This window comes from Miniopterus schreibersii, assembly GCF_964146895.1.
Source record: "Miniopterus schreibersii genome assembly, chromosome: 8".
Taxonomy (NCBI): domain Eukaryota; kingdom Metazoa; phylum Chordata; class Mammalia; order Chiroptera; family Miniopteridae; genus Miniopterus; species Miniopterus schreibersii.
This window is the reverse complement of record NC_138109.1, coordinates 60,396,371-60,410,723: the sequence shown is the minus strand read 5'-3', so window position 1 is coordinate 60,410,723 and position 14,353 is coordinate 60,396,371. Positions and strand designations below refer to the sequence as shown.

The following is a 14,353-nucleotide window of genomic DNA, read 5'->3' as shown; positions in this document are numbered from 1 at the left end:
AATGTTAGCATGTAAAAGGAATGAAAAATGTGTATTTAGTTGCCACCTGAGAAGAACCAGTAGGTTTTGTCTTCCTCACGCTAAATCTGAGAGCTGAATTTTCTCAGGCAGTACATAGAGTAAACAGCAGTCATTCATTACACAACCCAATCAAACATTCCTGCAAGTAAAAAACTAAACGCTTCTTTCCTGCCGACAGAGGGAGCCAAAGAATGGACTATTACCACCTACAAGCAGGCTGATCTCGCCCAGCTGCAATTTTGAGTTCCCTGGACAGCAAAACTCAAAATTAAACACTAGTTCATTTTGGTGTTTTAAAATTCAAATCCATTATACCCCTCTGGGAGTCTGTAATAACACTTTCCATGTTTATATAGCAGAATTATTTTTAAGTTACGATGTGCTTCTATTTGCAGTGCTTAGATGCAGCTTCAGCCTTTCCCCAGAAGATCTAGACATCTACTATATTGTCATATATTTTCACTAGGTTTGCTTTGTTCCAGAGGGAGAAGGTAGTTGGAGAACCAGTTTAATTCAATTAAGTGAGTATTTAAGGAAGATACAGTTGGGCCTACTGTGGGAGACAGAGTGGAAGTTTTAAGATGCAATTCAAGGAGACTTCAAATTCCTTCGGAGAAATACAACCTGTGAATATGAAGGTATAAGCAAATAATACAAGATAACACATGAAAAAATGGCAAAATGTGATTGGACAACCCTACCAGTAAAATGTTTTTGAATTTGTACTCCCAAATAACAAGCACTTACTACTATTCTGATTATAAAGCATAGTCCAAAAAGAAGATTTAAAAGGACGAGATTTTAAAAAAACCACAAAGACTCTGGTAGAGGTCAGGAGCACAGATTGTGGAGTCAGATTCCTGGTGTTCACATCTTCGCCCTGCCTCTTGTTTATAAGACATGATTTTTAACGACTCAGATACTTCTTTTGAAAAATCCTAAAACTGTGAGGATTACAGGAATCAATCCTTGCAAAATTTTATCTTAGTCCTGGCACATGATAAGTATGTAACAACTTTTTGCTGTTATTAGCAAGCAGTTCTCAATAAAGAAATCCCACATCCTGCAGGAACAAACCAAAATTCAGATACAGCATCGGCTAAATTTGTTGCAACCCAAGAAGCATTCTCCACCTCCCTACCCTGCTCCTGCTTGACTATAGATGCCCTGCCTGCTGCCAAAGAGAACACTCAGCTTCTCAGACTGAAAACATCTACCTTCAGCTTCATGATTTCTTCACAGTTCTCTCCTCAAGAACTTTAGGTGGATCCTTATTTTCATCCGTCTCCAACCGCAGTTTCCCAAAACAAATGTGCGGTCCACCCCTAAAGGACTTACGAAGAAGACTCGTCTCTTGCCAGACAAAATCTACTCGCAGTATTTAAATGACAGCCTTTTTTGTGCTAAAAAAAAATCTCAGCACTGAGTTTCAGCCATGCAAATAACCAAACTATATTAGGTGGCAATATGGGAGTAAGGGAAGAAAAAGGGAAATTCCCAGGATGAAGAAATTTCGACATTACCGTAGAAAAGAGGGACAAATGGGTCCTTATGGTAGCACAGTTGGAGATGAAGAAGATAAGGTTGGGCAGGGAGGGTTGAGGCCAGAAGTAGCAAAGGGGGTGGGGCAGGCTTGATTCAAGAAGAGGAAGGTGGGTTTAATGCCCTGGGCACTGGGGAGCTACTAGTTTCTTTTGGCATGAAAATGGACGTGCTTTAGGATGATTAACTTAGGGGGTGGTGTGCAGGCTGAATCAAATGGGGGCTGAGGGTCAGGAAGACTCTTACATTCGTATTAATTTGTGCTTGTTTCCCTAGGACTTCATCTCTTCAGTAGGTAGTGATTGAGAGTCTAGTTGACACACAAAGAAAAAAGACATGTGCCAGGCTTACAACCTAATAGAAATGATGACAGGTACACAACTGTGACGTAAGGCAAAAAGGTTTCCAAGTGAGATAGGTGCAGGGGTATGGGACTTCCAGGGAGAGAGATCACACCCTGAGAGGGGGAATTGGGGACAAGCCTGAATTTGGAAAGGGCTACTGAACCTAGGACCAACTTGCACACAAGAAATGCTGGGCAGGGGTTAGCACACAGACGGGGGGGTTGTGAAAAAGAAGATAGGACAGGCTGGAAAATAGTAGAGGCTGAACAGTCCAATGCACAGTGTCTAAAGGGTCCATCTGAAGGACATGGAGGCTGGCTGAGATGCTCTTTGCTTTACTATCCTTTGGTTCTTGCCCACTTTCCCCGTGAAATGATCCATCCTATTATATCTTCAGGATGTCAGGTAGACAGTCTGAAGCAGTAGCAAATATGCTGGCTGAAATTCCTCTTCTTGTTCTGAAATATCTGCCCTTGAATACAAATTATTTACTTTTGTATCCCTGACAGCGTGATTGTATAACTGTGAAGTCGTTTGTATAGTGGTGGGGTCACTATGACTTTTTTTCTCAGCTTACCAGCAGCAGACTTTAAAATCCCAGGAAGGAGCCCAGTCAGGTGTGGCTCAGCGGTTGAGCATCGACCTAGGATCCAGAAGATCGGGTTTCGATTCCCAGTCAGGGCACATGCCTGGGTTGCGGGCTGCAGCCGATCAATGACTCTCTCATCATTGATGTTTCTATCTCTCTTCCTCTCTCTGAAATCAATAAAGATATATATTTTTAAAAATCCCAGAAAGGAAAGGCCTAATTAATATCAAGTTCACCACAAGCAATGAAGAGGTATATAGAGAGGGGCCAACCTTTCCCCTCTGTTTCACTAGGGAATCCTACTTGGTAGCCAAGGGTTTGTCATTTTTAAGCCTGGGGTAACAATAATGATAAATGGAAAGACCTCCAGGTCTTGTCATAGCAGATTCTATGCTAGACCTTTGAACATGGCTCACGCAGGTGTTGAAAGAATGCATGGATACATGGGTGAATGGATTAATTCTTCAGCTCCAGTAGGACCAGGGCTGATACCCAGCTGGTAGTGCCATTAAGGGCCTGGGTCCATTCCCGTTGGTCAAGTCTCCACTCTGCTGGGCTGGCACCTGCACTGTACACTGGTTATGAAAGAGTTAGCCCCTAATTTGGGAGAAAGTGGCTCCACATTGCAAACTGGGTTACAAAGAAATGTTTAGAACCCAATGGCTACAGCATATTCTTAGGACTGGTTAGAACCTGATTGGCTGGGACTCCGGATGGAGCAGGGACCTAACAGTCTCAGAGCTGCAATAAGATGGATCTTGGAGCAAGTATCAGAATTTAAAGTAGATCAAACTGTGAATGGATGAATATAGCTCTTGAGTAACTCTGGAGGTGAAACCTGAGAGCAAGAAAGGGTTACAAAGGCCAGGAGCAAGAGATAGGTGGGCAGAGGCTCACTGAAGTTGAAGGGAGTGGAAAACCAAGAGGGAGGAAGATGTATCAGGTAGGTTTAGCCGAGAGTGACAGAAAACCCAAAGCAACAAGGTTTCAATGAACTAGAACTTTATTGTTTTAGGTAATAAAGTCTGGAAGCGAGCCATCCACAGCTGATACGGCGGCTTCAGGAGCAGTGGGTTCCAGACTTCTCCTATCTTGTTGCTTCACCATCCTTGACATGTGGCTTCCGCCTCATGGTCAAAGGTGGCAGCTCAGACCACAGCCAGTCGTATGGAGGAAGGAGCATATTGAATGTGCCCCTACATTTAAGACAGGTTTCTGGGTCTTAGTACTTCGGCATTTGGGGCCGGAAAATGTATTGTTTATGGGGGCTGTTCCGTGCATTGTAGGATGTTTAGTAGTACCCTTGGCACCCACTAGGTGCCAGTGTAACTTCCTCCTTCCCAGGTATGACAAAAATGTCCCCAAATGTTGCCAGATGTCCCCCTGGGGGGGTGTGCAGAGTATCCCCAGATAGAGAACCACTGCTTTTAGTCGACTTCCCAAAGCTGCACCAGATCCCTCTGCATCCATGCCTTGATCAGAACTTAGTCACAGACGCACCTCTTAGTCACAAGGAGCTGGGAAATGTAGTCTTTATTCCAGGTAGCTGTGTACCAGTGCAAAAATCAGGAGTTCTCTTACTAGAAAGAAGGTGAGAAGAGATACTGGGAAATAATGCAAGCACAGAGACTCAGATAGACTTTGGCTATATTGTCCCAGATCCCGGCTCCTAGCTACTGGTTAAGTGTGGAACGGACTGAAGCAGGAAAATGTGTGATCCCACTGCAGACAGTGGCATCCTGGGTCTATGAGGTAGAAACTCTCCTCCCCTGAGCCCTCAGCTGAGAAAGATGAGCATGTGTTCTCACTCACTGCCTTTCAGCATGTCGCCTTAACTCAGGTCAGGAGATGCTACAAGGCACTGTATTTCCCAGTCTCCCTTGGCTATGGACTTCGTCCCCTTGTTTTAGTCCCCATGAAATGGCCGCAGTGCAGTTTCTTCCCTTCCTCCCTCCCTTCTCTTCTTCTCTCCTCTCCCTTCCTCCTTTCTTCCCTTTAAATGTACTAATAAGAGGTCTGAATGTAGACTCAAGAGGCCCGAGACCTGGCCTGGTCCTGCCACTAACTTAGGGTAAGTTACTCAACCTCTCTGGCTTCAGTGACTTCATCTATAAAATTAGGGCAGGCCAGATGATTCCTAGGGACCTCCGTAGCTCTAAGATGCTTTGATTCTCTGAAGTCGACAGGACTGAGGGACTAGCACAGAGCACTGCTTTCTGATGAGTGGCATCAAGACACAGCCCCTGGCTGGGTCTCTGTCTGCTAGTCTCCCCTGTGGCATAAAGTCCCAGCCTGGCAGATGTCACTTAGATTCCCCCCACTGGCTCCAGACAGGCCTGCTTTGGATAAATGGCACACTTGTCTTGCTAAACCTGACCAGCTCAAATCATGCCGTATGTGTGCATTACAAACCTGTCCTTGTGCCAGCCAGATGGGAGGGATGCTTCCTGGGCTCCCGACTAACGTTGAAATGGCCCTCATGGTGGCACAGCTGGCCTTAGGAGGCGGTTTTGTTTCATTTTTCAGATTCCCATGTCCTGTTTAAATTCTGTTTCGTTAGGCCAATGGGCTTTCATTTCTTTATTTGTTCCATAAACACTTCTTGAGCGCCTGTTACTCCGCAGGGCTCCAGGACTATAAAAACAAGTACGTCACAGACCCTCCCTTCCTGGAGCTGGCACTGAATGTGGCCCTTCCTGACCTTCCACGACCTTTTCCTACCTGACTCTCCAGCCTGTTTCCCTTCACTGGCTACTTGGCTCTGCTTGGGTTCCTCCCACCTGGCACAACACACACATATACACACCCATACCCTCTTACACACACACACACACACACACACGCAACACACACACGCCCCTACCTCTCTCCCTGGCCGTGGCTTCTTCATTCTTCGGGTTTCAGCTGCAATGTTCCATTTGAGGGAAACGTCCTCCGTCTCACCCCGACCCCAGGGGTACACGCCTCCCTCGCATATACCTCCCGTAGACCCCGGTTTTCCTCTTCAGAACCTTCACCATCTTGTCACTGCTCCTGAAGTCGCCTTCTCCCCCAGGCCTGTGAACTCCCTGGCAGCTCTGAAGAGCCAGGTCTCTCCCCATCGCTGCTGGATCACTTCCTGGCACACAGTAGGCCCTCAACAAATGAAGCGTGAGCCAATACGTGGGTGAATGAAGCTGTCAGGGGGAGAGACATATGGGAAGGAGCCCCAGCCTCTGGGAAGGGATGGGTGGGAAGGCCTCGCAGGAAATTCGTACCTGGTCTTAAAGGCGTAGGAACGAGAACAGTGCGGCAGGGAGGAAAGAAGAAAGGGCGGGAGTGAGGACAGCGCGGGGCCCCCGGCTGTCCCAGGGCCTGCAGAGAAGGTCAGTGGGGCAGACCCGCAGCGCCAGGGCCCGCAGGGGAGGCCGGGGCTCCCAGCCTTGGGCGGCCTTCACATTGGAGCACCTGCGACCTGCGGCCGCTGCTCTGCCCCTTCTTGCCCCCCCCCCCCCGACACACACCTTGCCCAAAGCTTTCGGAAGCTCTGGGTCCACAGAGCAGACTTCTCCCCCCTTGCTCCCTGTCTTCCTTTCATTCCTCACTAAATTCAACTCATATTGCTAGTGGGGCAGGGCAGTAATAAGAATAGAGCCACAGTTGTTTAATAATTATTCACCTTACTAACTATAGATAAGAGGTTTTCTTACAGACCCTGGGAAACTGGAGGATGTGTTCCAAGAAGAAAGACAGGGCTGTGAAAAGAAATACATTTTAAAAGCAAACCAAGGAGAGGACACACTTTGACTTGGTTGCTGTGCCCAGACCCTGACCCCTCCGGGAGTTTGCCTCAGGAACACTGACCATTCTCCGGTCCCAGGAATGGGCTGAGCTGTTTATAACGTTATAGAAGATTAGCCACCTGGTTGTTGGACTTTGAGCTCCTGAAGGCCCGACTGCAGACCTGACCCTCCCCTTTCCTGTTACACTTGTAGCTCGCAGCTGCATGTAGTCATCCTCTCCCTCACTGGTATATAATCAGCCAACTGGCGAGAGGGTCAGAGCAGAATTTCCAGGGTGACTGACTGCTCTCCCCATACTGCCGGCATTATTGGGATAAATGCTCATATATGATTCAACCCTGTCTCTGCTTAATTTGGCTCAAGTAATGATAGGGGGCCTCAGACCCATTATGTCTGGTTTCAATATTTCCTGAGCTCCTTCTGTGTGTCGAGAATTAGAGAGAGAATTTTCTTCTCTTTTTGAAACTCTGAAAGATGAATTCAGCCAAAAATCAGACATGGAACCAGTGGGCTGGAACTATGATTGGAGCAGCAACAGAGGGCTGGCATGTGGGCAGACGGACAGAAACAGACTCTTGCTGGATCCTGAAGTAGGCTGCCCAGAACAGAAATGGGGCAAAGAAAGAGCAGAACAAGCCTCTCTGGTGTTGCATGCCCTTTAAATGACAGTCTTTCCTTCACTCCCTTGGCCTGGGACTGTTGGAAATACTCAGGCAGTGGCTGCTGACTCCAAAGCTTTGGCCCTGGAGAAGGAGGGAGGCTGAGCTCAGAGGGTAAAGGGGCATGTTGAATCCCCACTGGAAGAAGCAAGTAGAGAATGCAGAAAGGTAGGGAGTGGGACCTTGGTTGCTTCCCAAGCAAAAAAAAAAATACTGTTTCTCTCTCTGAAGGGACCTTAACTTTTATTTTATTTTATTTTTATGTTTTTATTGATTTCAGAGAGAGGAAGGGAGAGGGAGAGAGAAAGAAACGCCAATGATGAGAGAGAGTCATTGATTGGCTCCCTCTTATATTCCCCCTACTGGGGATGGAGCCCAAAACTGGGGCATGTGCCCTGACTGGGAATCAAACCGAGATCTCTTGGTTCATGGGTCAACACTCAACTGCTAAGTCATGCCAGCCGGGCAGGACCTTATCTTTGAAATACCTTGGTTGCCTTTCTGCACCAGGGAGGAGCTTAAACCTGCAAAATGCATTACCTCATGGCAGATAGGAGGGAGGATATGGCAAGGGAGGCTGCTACTCAGCTCCTCAAAGCAAAACAGAGTGGGGCAGAATGAGATCCAAAGGCCAGGCTGCCCACGTGGTGCACTGCAGGCTGACCTGTGCACTGGGGAAGCCACTGGCCAAGGTGGAGGCTCAGACGTGGCAGCCCTGGAGAGGAGACTGTAGCCCTGAGGTTGGCTTGGGAACATAGGTTTCTCACTCAAGTATTTTATCTTGTATTATTGAGTGGACCTTTGTGTGTACTGGCTCCCTAATTTCACTTTCTGTATTGAGAAAATGCCATCCACTCACATGTCACCCAGAGATCCATTCCAGAGCTGACTAAACCCACTAAGGGGTCACGGGCAGCACGTGTGAGTTTGGGTGAATTGCTGGAGAGCGGAGGAGGGGTTACGGCGTGAACAAAACCCAGGTCTGCAGCTAGCAGCCAGGCCTGACAAAACTGCCTCTCAGAATCTTCCTTAGGACAGCTGAGCCCTTCCATGGGGGGAGGGGTGCCCCTCAGGCCACCTGGGCACACAAAATGAAGTGCCAGAAGGAAACTTTAAATCCAGATTAAGTGCCTTTCTTTTTTTTTTTTTTAATAAGAGAAGAGATGGGGAGGAACAAAGGGCCTGGCACGTAGCTTTGAGCTTACAGAGGGCACCAAAAAAATGTCATTTGAGGAATGGGGAGAGGAGACAAAGAGTTTAGTGTGACAGGAAACCAGGGAGGAATAAAGCCAGGAAACAGAGTGGGAGGAAAAGAGGGCCACAACGAGAGGAGGAAGACCTTTGCCGGGAGGAGGTGGAAGAACAAAGCGGGAGGGAGGATCCTCTCGGTGTACGGGTGGCCAGGACGGAAGGAGAGCTGCCGGGTCCCTGCTCAGCGGTCCTCCTGACCCTGGTTGTCGTTGGGGGCCTGGAGAGTGTAACGCCCCATCTTGGAGGGTTCCAGGCCAGCCCCCTCGGGCGGATTGTTCTGCACAGAAGGAAGGATGGCCCCTCTTCTGGCTCCCGCAGCTGGACTCGCGTGCACCTGCCAGCTGGCCGCGGAGGAGCCCCTGCTCCTGGCCCTCACCTGCACACAGAGCTACCACGCATCGCGTTTCAGAGGGGCGGCGGCCCTGGGAACGCGAAGGAAACTGTGAGGGACGTTGTTTCTGGCCATGCCATTTTACTCCGGGGGAGCCCTACGTGTACTGGCAGGGACGGCTCACAAGACTGGCACAGGGCACTGGAGGCAAGGCGTGTGTAAGAGGGATGGGGCGGAGTGGGCCAGGCCCAGAGCTCATTTGTTCCTTCAACGGACGTTTGTTGAATGTCTGCTAGAACAGAGCAAGCAAGACAGACTCTCTCTCTCGGATTCTAGTTTACATTCTAGTGAGGGGTGAATGACAAGTGAACAGTAAGATACTTTGTAGGTGTGTTAAGCAAGCTCCTTGGTTTGGTTGGTTGGTTTGGAGGTGTTCTGGTCATCTTCACTGCTCAACCAGATTCAGGCTGCTCGGGACCAGGTCTTCTCAACTCTGATGGCAGCAACACAGAGCAGAAACACAACCAATACTTTTGGGTGTCAGTGCTAACTTGATTCTGCACCAACATTTTATGCATTTCTTTTCCTTTCAGCATTTTCAAAATAGTCAATAATCCTTTCAGGGTGAGAGGGGAAAGGAAGCCTTCTGAGGGTGGACTGCTCACTGGTATTTCTTTCCTCAGAATCTTCCCCTGATTCACCTTCCTGCTCTGCTGGAGGAATCTTTATAACATGCTCATCTCGCCGTGTGAGTCCAGGCCTTAAAAGTTTTGATGATAAATCGGCTAGGATGCTTTTGACTCTTAAGAAACAGAATGCTGCCAGCAAGGATGTGGAGGACTCAGGGGAGCCTGAACAACCTAATGGCTGTGAGCAGTTTTTAAGAGTCAGCCTGAGTTCAAATTCCACCTCTGCCACTTCCGAGTCACATGAAAGGCCAAGCCACTCAACCTTTCTTGAGATTTATTTCCTCATGAGTCAAATGATTTTTAAAAAAATACAACCCCCCCATCTCACTAGATAGCTATGATGTCAATCTAATGAGGTAATATATGTAAAGCACTTAGCACAGTGCTCAATAATTGGTAGCTTAAAAATCCATGGAACATTATTGATTATATTCCCTATGCTGTACTTTACATCTCATTACTGTTTTTATAACTGGCAATTTGTTTTTCTTTATCTCTTTACCTTTTTCATTCATGCTCCCAACCTCCCTCACATCTGGCAACCATCAATTTGTTTTCTGTACCTATGAGTTTGTTTCTGTTTTGTTTGTTATTTACTTTGTTTTTTTAGATTCCACACATAAGTGAAATCATATGGTATTTGTCTTTCTCTGTCCGACTTATTTTACTTAGCATAATACCGTCTAGGTCCATCCATGTTGTTGCAAGTGGCAGGATTTTATTCTTTTTATAGATGAGTAGTATTCCATTATATACATGCACCACCTCTTCTTTAGCCAGTCGTCTACCAATGGACACGTAGGTTGCCCCCATATTTTGGCTATTGTAAATAATGCTGCAGTGAACAGATGGGTGCATATATCTGTTCAAGATAGTGCTTCTGTTTTCTTAAGCTACATACCCAGAAATGGAGTTGCTGAGTCAGATGGTAGTTCTATTTTTTATTGTTTGAAGAAACTCCTTACTGTTTTCCACAGTGGCTGCACCAATTTCCAGTCCTGCCAACAGTGCACACAGCTGCCTTTTTCTCTGCATCCTCACCAGCACCTGTTGTTTGTTGATTTATTGATGAATAGCCCTTCTGACAGGTGTGAGGTGAGATCTCACTGTGGATTTAATTCGCATCTCCCTGATGATAAGTGATGCTGAGCACCTTTTCATATGCCTATTGGCCATCTGTATGTCCTCTTTGGAGAAGTGTATATTCAGGTCATTTGACCATTTTTTAATCAGACTGTTTTGGTGGTAAGTTGTATGAGTTCATTATATATTTTGGATGTTAAGCCCTCATTGGGGTGATCACTTCATACATTATGTAAATTTCTATAATCACTGTATTGTACACCTGAATGCAATAAAATGTTGCATGTCAATATTTAAAACACAAGCATGGAGTAGACACTCTAGGAATGCTTGGCTCTTGGCCCCAAGAATCAGGAAACAAGTCCAGACCTTGCCGGCCTGCCCTCGGGGTGACCGTTTTCCATTTGCAGCCCCTGCTTTGATGCCCTCTCTTCACATGTGCAAGTGCACACTCACATATAAGGCTAAATACAACTCCTGCCGAAACAGGCCAGGAAGCTGAAGCGAGACCGTCAAGTCGCAGCAGGGATTCCTGTTACCGGGACGGTGTTGGTTCAACAGGATGTGGAGGGACTAGGGAAACAGATGGCTGAAGAGTAAATGCTGTGGAACAATCCAGGAAGGTATAGCCCTCCTCGGCTCAGGACAGACAAAGTAGTTCTATTATTATAGCTGCTTTTTTTTTTTTTTTTTTGGTTTCTTAATGTACTGTTTGCTCTCTTGCCCCTGAAGGCAGTTTCAGTACTTCAGCAAAATACAAGTTAGCACCTGTTTTTATAATTATAGCTGATAGTTTAGGGGATTTTGTCTTGTTCTGTCTTCATTTTTGTTGCATTCCTGAATATTTTGGCCTTAGCTATGATGGTTGTTTAGACGTTGTCAATCGAGAACTCAATGGACAACAAGCTTAAATGACTTCAGTATTACCATCAATTGCTTGTATAAACAGTTTTAGTTTCTAAAGGATTTTATTAATTACCACCAATTAAAGCAAAACTAGAAATTGCAGCATAATTTCAAAGTATTGCTTGGGGGATATATGGTCACAAGAAAACATAAACTATTCTCCTGTCATTTCCCAAGCAGAAGTTATGCTGCAATAACAGAAAAATCAAGGTCACGGTGGGCTTCCACTGCGGCTAATTTTTTTATGTGCTTACTATGTGCCAGGTGTAGCCCTAGGTTCTGGTTATAAAGTGGTGAAGACAGCAGAGTCCTTACCCTCATGGAATTTTATATTTTCCTTTCCCAAAGAGCATTCAGCTTTTTGCATAGTAGGATGACCTAATTATTCTTTGAGCCAACACCTACCTGTGCTCTGAGAGTAATGAATTTGTGAATGTTCCATTCACATTCCTCCCCCGCATTTTTTGTGTATGGAGTGTGCCCATGAGCGAGCAAGCAGGGCAGCGTGAACCTGACACAGGCCCCGCAGCTATGGCTGCTCAGTCTGCACTCTGGCCTGACCTGCTCCTAACCATTTGGAGACCAGCACGGTTGCTCCCTAATAAACCACTGTAAAGCTACATTATAAAGCGCCTCCTCATTCATGTTTCTGGCCCAAACATGTTTCCTACACATTTGCTGGTATATAGGGCATCTCTACACAAATGGTGCACAGCCCTTTCCATGTTTTATTTCATTTTCCACTTCTCACCCTTCCCCAAAGCTAGCCATCCACCCAGGGCCTCCCCCACCCTGCCCGTGCCCCTGGCCTGCGCTCCCACAGCTTCACGCAGTGAGGTCTGCTTGTAAGGCAGGTACTGAGCACCTGTCTGCAACGCCCCTTCCTCTGGGCAGGCTCAGAACTCACTCACTGAGTCCCTGGTTCTCAAGACTCCCAAGACCCCCCAAAGGCGAAGGTCCCGCAGATGCTCCAGGGAACGGCCCAGGTTCACTGCTGCAGATGCTTCTGCTCTGAGGAGTAAGTCTGAGCGAGAAAGGAAACAATTAGTAAGTTTCATGCTGAAAGCTGTTTCTTTCTCTCTTTCTTGATGTACTTATTTCTTATAATTCACCTTCTCTGAGTTTCTACCTGGGCCCTACAGAAAAACCTGTCGCTACGGCTTCCCGGGAGAGCACTTAACAAACACAAAAGCCCAGCGAGGAGGCGCCGGGCGGGGGCGCCGCGTGCGGCTGAGCCGCGTGGGCGATGAGCCGCCGCCGCGGAAGGCGCGGGGCTGCGGTGAGGCGGCCGCTGCGGCTCGGGGCCTGCCGGGCGCGCTCGGGGCTCCGGCGGCAAGTGTGCATCGCTCCCCCGGGCGCAGCCTGCGCGATAAAAATGCGTTGGGAGTTGGAAAGAAGGCAGACAGGGTCAGAGGGTGCAAAAAAAAAAAAGATGCGAGATACTAGGTCCTGGTAAAAGGGGACATTTGTAATACTCTGAACAATAAAGGAAAAAACACACACAAAAAAACAGAGTTTGCACGACCCCCCCCCCCAGGTCAGCGCAGGTGAAAGCCCCGTATCTAAATGCGCTGGTTCGGTTCGCCGCCTCGGGGAGGGTCGGAGCGGAGGGTCGGCGGGAGGGCAGGAGCACATGCTCCGACTCCCTGGAAGCGGGGTGAGTTCTCCGCGCCCCCAGCCTGGGAGCAGCAGTGTGGCCGCGACCCCAGGGGCTGAGGGGGTGATGGCTGGTGCACAGCCCCGTGGTGACGCCCAGATGGACCCTCGGGACAGACACGCCAAAGGCGGGGCCTGGACCTCCCTGAGCCCTTCACAGTAACTCGAGGGGAGCCTGCCGTTCACGGGAGCCTCAGGTAAGGACAGACGGGGGCCCCGTAGGCTCTGCAGGGAGTGGACGTGAGTCCTGGAGAGCGGCTCTGGCGCTCAGGGAGTGCGGGCCTGGGCCTGCGGAGGAGCCGCAGCCCCCAGTGCGGATATTCCTTTAAAACAACATCGCAGGGCCGCTTTGCAGGAGCCTTTAACACCCAACCACCCCTGGGAGGGAAGCGCGGCAGGGACTTAATGCTCGTTTTACAGATAAGGAAGTCGAGGTTCAATAAGGCTGAATGGCTTTTCCGAGGTGTCACAACCAACACAGTGTCAGGGTCGGTACTTCTGGGCTCCTGGCCTTTTGTCAACCGTCGTGGCAGAGGCACAGCAGCTGCAGTGCTGTACACAGCCGGTAGGGGGCAGCCTTCACAAAGAGGCTTCCCCGAGACCAGCGTGTAGGTGACTATTTTTGGGACACAGGGACATAACGGACCCCCTGGTAAGATACACTGAGAAGAATATAGCATCATCTCCTGTGACTTTCTTGCCCCCAAAATGCTTACCTAAATCTAATCCTGCAACACCGGGTAAACTTAAATTAAGGGACACTCTACCAAATAACTGGCTAGCGCCCTTCAAAATGTCAAGGTCAAAAAAGTCAGAGAAAGGCTGAGGAAATGTTCCAAATTAAAGGAGGCTAAAGAGACATGGCAACTAACTGCAGTACATGATTGATCTTAGACTGGATTCTGGGCTGGGGGGAAAAGAGATGTAAAGGACATTATTTGGACAATTGATGAAATTGAATTTGGACCGTAGTTTAGAGAACAGTATTCTAACTACGTTAAGTTTGTACTAAAGTTGATCACTGTACTGTGCCTATATAAGAGAATGTCCTTGTTCTTAGAAATTCTTAGGAGTAAAGGGGCATAGTGTCTCTAATTTGGTTTTAGATGGTTAAGGAAAAAATACAGAGAGAGAATGATAACGTAGTAAAAGAAATGTAGCAAAATCTAAGTGATGGGTGAATCTGGGTAAATGGTACATGGGATTTCTTTATACTATATTTGTAATTTTTCTGTAACTTTGGAATTATATCCAAATAAAAAGTCCACCCCTCCCCCCCCAAATTAAAAAGAGTCTGTCCTGGTTCTGCAGGGGTTGGACCTTGTAGCCACACTTGATTCTGAGCAGACAGAACTCCCTCTTGGTGGTGGGGGGCTTGGAGAGGCCTCTTCTCAGTGAAAGTTGCTTCAGCCACTGTGGAGCCCTGACCTTTGCCCTGGGCTGGCCAGAGTGGCTGCACACAAAGCTTACCTGATAACAGAATTGCTGACCTGGAAGATG

At 47.8% G+C, this 14,353-nt stretch overlaps 1 protein-coding gene across 1 annotated transcript in view; it reads left to right on the top strand.

Annotated features, from left to right (window-relative positions):
* The first annotated feature begins 12,999 nt into the window (after positions 1–12,999).
* The window catches only part of BCAR3 (BCAR3 adaptor protein, NSP family member), a 200,266-nt gene continuing 198,912 nt past the window's right edge, over positions 13,000–14,353 (top strand). Inside the window, exon 1 of the mRNA XM_081145886.1 lies at positions 13,000–13,050. The gene's annotated coding sequence lies outside the window, so the exon portion shown is untranslated. The remainder of the gene's footprint in view (positions 13,051–14,353) is intronic.